This window comes from Alexandromys fortis, unplaced genomic scaffold (genome assembly GCF_014885135.2).
Source record: "Alexandromys fortis isolate MF-2015 unplaced genomic scaffold, M_Fortis_MF-2015_v1.1 scaffold_15, whole genome shotgun sequence".
Classification (NCBI taxonomy): Eukaryota; Metazoa; Chordata; class Mammalia; order Rodentia; family Cricetidae; genus Alexandromys; species Alexandromys fortis.
In genome coordinates this window covers 8503529-8508160 of record NW_026067911.1, presented here as the reverse complement: position 1 = coordinate 8508160, position 4632 = coordinate 8503529, and the positions used below count along the sequence as shown (strand labels likewise).

General features: G+C 36.8%; 1 non-coding gene across 1 annotated transcript; it reads left to right on the top strand.

Annotated features, from left to right (window-relative positions):
* Positions 1-4333: 4333 nt before the first annotated feature.
* Positions 4334-4405, top strand: Trnae-uuc (transfer RNA glutamic acid (anticodon UUC)). The gene has a single exon. It is a non-coding gene; the product is annotated as a tRNA-Glu (tRNA).
* The last annotated feature ends 227 nt before the right edge of the window (positions 4406-4632 follow it).

Here is a 4632-nt window from a genome sequence, read left to right as displayed (position 1 = left end):
ACCATCTGTGCACATATTTTCAACATTTCTATTCTCTTACATCCTCGGGAAAAGAAGTGGACACTACTACATTGAATTCAGCACTTATATATTAAAAACAACACTGACTTAAATGAATTTGGAACATATTTTTGGCTTCCTAATAAAATATCAGAAAGCAAACAATATGTGGCTCTGAATAAAAATCGAAGACAATTTATAATGGACTTAACACATGTATAATAATCTACACTCATACTATATATTTTATATAAGAATGAAATCTCTGAAATTATGTTATTAAAGTAAACCTATTAAAAATTATCCAAATGTAAAGCTTGATCTTGATGTGTAAGCAAATAATTTGCTAGTTGTTACTGTTGGTTTAATAAAATAGATACTAATTTGTTAGATTTTGCTGTTGTTTTAATAAAATGGATATTTATTTCCTAGTTGCTGATCTTGTTTTAATAAAATAGATAAATTTTCTAGTTGTTGTTTTAATAAACTAGATAGTCCTATTGTGGAGATAGCAGTTGAGAAAATTGTAAGTAGAACCGATTAAGACTGAAAATCTATTTTTTTCTCTTTGACTGAAATAAGCAGAATATAGACAATGATTGATGACTTTTGATTCTGTATAAATCAACTCCATCCAGAGCTTGTCCAGTGAATTGAGTGCCCTTTCTATAGAGTCATTAATAAAATAAAACAAGAAACCCGGATTTGCAATATAAAAACCATCAGCTTGGCTTAATGGAAGTTATGTGTGTCTGTGAGTTTCCAGTTGCATCTGTCTACCTGTGACAACGATTCTAACTGTTAGAGTGGGATGTGGTTGTTAACACAGGCTTTTTTTCTAATAAACTAAATCTAAAAGCAAATTCTTCTAATATTATAGTTGAAACTATGTAGCAATTAAATGTTTTAATTCTGCTTTCTAAGGAAAGGAGGAAGTCAAGTTAATTAGCCATTTCTGATTTGCTCACAATCTTTCCATCATCTTATGTGTGCGCCTTTCTCGGCAACAGAGCTGGGAATTTCTACTCATTGTTTTTCTTGCAAAGCAACAAATCTTTTCTAGATTGACAGTATTCAAATGTCTTACTAATGGGTAAGAACGTTTCTCAAACTAGCAAAATAATTCCAAGAGATTCTTAAACTCTTCCTAGAGGAAGCAGATTAGAAAATGTGAACAAAGGCTAGTAGGTACAAAATATCAAAACAATTACCTATAAATAAACTCACCTTTCCATCATTTAAAATTTAAGAGAATATATGTTTCCCAATGATATCAGCCATCAAATCATTAGTGGAGAATTACAGAACAACAAAACAAGACGCAAATAAAAGACCAAACAAACAACAACCACAAAAGAGATACTAGCAGGCATATGTGCAGAAGGGACTAATAGCATTTTCCAATTTGATTTCACTATTAAAAAAAATAATGCTTTAGTTTTGAAAAAAAATAAGTAAAAATTGTACTTGTGAAATACTTTCTCAGTGTGTTCCACACAGAAGAAATGATCATGAAGATAAAGGTGAGAAACAGTTTGAAAAGGCCTTTTATTCCTAATAGCTGAAGAGATTTATTTAGGCAACACAAAGTACGAGCATGTTTATGTATGTCCAGTGTCCGTGTGTGCTGTGTGTATGTTTGTGTCCTTGGGTGAGCTTTGTGTAAAAGGATTAAAACTTCAATCAAAGCCTTTATTAATATTAGCTTAAACTAGGTTCCGTTTTAGGCATGAACTTTTGGTAATTGGAGCTAATAGCTCTTCCAATTGACAATGAAATGCTACAGTTGCTGGATATTCGATTTCTGCACACCACAGACAGTGCCATTGTTCAATAGGTGCGAGGCCTTTGAGCATAGATAATTGATCATAAATCTTTAGGCAGCCCAGCTGGTTTCCCATATGACTACAGAAAAGCACCATCTGGCCCCCAGTGCTTCCATGGTTCCCCAGAACCCACAGGTTAGAGAAGGAAAATCTGTCACAGCATTAGGCCACTCTCCAACTGGTGGCAGATAAATGATCCCCTCACATGAAGTGAAATGGGACAGTGAACTTGCGGTGGATTCTGCAGTCCTTGCTCTTATCTGATCATGCCTGCAATATAAGGAATTCAACAATTCATGGAGGTTAAATTTTTAGATTCCTGTTCTTTGAAAAAAATTACTGTTTGGCTTGGATCAATAATAAATAGTACAGGGCCATGGAGATGCATTGCCTCTATTGTGGCCCCTTGAATACTTGGATTATTTTATTAGATTTTGCCAATATGATTAAAAATAATGACTTTTTTCCCTTTGTAATATAATGCTATCATAGTGTGGTTCAACCCTCCCCTAAATTTACTTTAAACACTCATGTGGCAGAGTAAAATAGTGCATTTCAATACCCAGAGGTAAGGCAGATGTTTTCATCATAAGATGAAGGTGTTAAAACCAATGGAGAAGTCTTCAAAGTGTGCAAGTTAAGATTTAAAGGAAGAACATTCTGAAAAAAAATTATGTGCGTGTATGCATGTGTGTGTGTGTGTGTGTGTGTGTGTGTGTGTGATGTTCTAGAAGGAATCTTTAAATAGAGTCAATAAGACATGGATACCCAGACACTACAGCTTTCCCATCAGGACCATCTGCTTATCAGGTATCCAGGACCTTAGACAACCTTGCTCAAATGTCCCTGGACCACATTACTTTCCTTTTAATCTGTCTATGGCAGGGAAGGAGATGTTGATGTGTACACTAGAATAAGAATGGTCAAGGCAAGATCTTTGTGAGGTTGTTTGTGTGCACACATGAATGGGAGCTCTGATGTGCATGAGACCACACACTGGCTGAGGAGAAAAAGATGAGGGCCCGAGGGTGTGGGGGTGAGGCCCATAGAAACATAAACACCATGGAGCAAGAGAACTTTAAATTCTAACATTCTTTCCTTGGCACAAATAAAAAACGATAATTTAATATCACATTCATTGGTTTGGTTGAAAAAAATTAAAATTTTAGATACATTTTACTTAAATTTTAATGCTCATAAGAAACCTCTTTTAATATGGGTAACTATGAATTTAATTCCTTGATTCTAAATATGATGAAAAGGATAATTTGTCTATTATTCAAGTGTTTCAAGAGTCTCATTTTAGTGATGAATGAATGGTAACACACACAGGTCAATACACCTAACACACCACACAAACAGGATTGGGTAAAAGAGTGCATGACCATCTGGACAGATGTGGAAACAGCTTTTAACAGAATTCAGCGTTGTAAAAGTTGTGAAAGCCCTGAAGAAGCCATCAACAGGAGAAAGATATCTCAACACAATAAAACTATATATGGATAACCAGTAGCCAACATTACGATTAATAGGAGGATATCTGTGCAAGTGAGTACCCTACATTAAAACAAAGCATGGGTATCCACTCTTATTAATGCCGTGCAGAACCCTTAAACTAAGTAAAAAATAAACTTTCAAAGTACATTATGATACAATCAGTATGTGAGCCAATGAAATATCATAGAATATATATATATATATATGTGTGTGTGTGTATAATATATAAATATGTAAACTATATAAATGTATATATAAAGAGAGAAAATATACCCAATATCTCTAGCCATCACGGAAATGGAAAACAAAGTGTTCTGAAATTCTCCCTCATCTCTGTTGGAGTAGGTTCCTTCAAAGGCCACAAATGCTGGGAAGGGTGTTGGGGAAAGGAACCCCACAATGCTGATGAAGCAGAAATTAGAGCAATTCATTTTGCAATCAGTGTGGTGATGCCACTAGCAGAGGCTTAGCATCCAACACAACTCTGTTAGTCTTCTAGGAAATATGTCCTTAGAACTCAGAGTCAGCATGGGGTGGAGGTGGCTGTGTCTGTCTTCATTTGCAGCCTCCTTCCCAGTAGTTAAGTTGTGGAATGAGCATGGATGTCCACGAGCATGGAAATGGATAAAGAATGCATCACGCAAACACAGATGGATCAGGATCCAGCAACGAAGATGAAAAAAATGTCATTACAGGGAACTGGATGGAAGCTGAGGCTCTCATTTCTGTAAAATAAGTGACATTCAGAAAGACAGGGGCCATGCTTGCTTGCCTATGTGGAACTCAGATTGTCTTTTAATGACGTGAGGGCAGAAAGAGGCTGATGGCAGAAGCTGGGAGAACAATGGGAAAGGCTGATCAAGAGAGAGAATACAGGGGTGAATGTGATCAAAGAGACTGCATACATGCACAAGGCTGTCATAGTGACCATTGTGTTTCGTAACTGATATTCACTGTGGTAGTAAATTCTGATTATCAATCTGATTAGACTAAAGAACAGCTGGAACACTTCCCATATGGTCTAGCGGTTAGGATTCCTGGTTTTCACCCAGGCGGCCCGGGTTCGACTCCCGGTATGGGAAAGGTGGCTCTACCTTTGCCGGGCGATGGTGGCGCACGCCTTTAATCCTGGCACTCGGGAGGCAGAGGCAGGCGGATCTCTGTGAGTTCGACACCAGCCTGGTCTACAGAGCTAGTTCCAGGACAGGCTCCAAAGCCACAGAGAAACCCTGTCTCGAAAAACCAAAAAAATAAAATAAAAAAAAAATAACAGCTGGAACGTAAGTGGGTTTCACATTAGGAGTGCTTG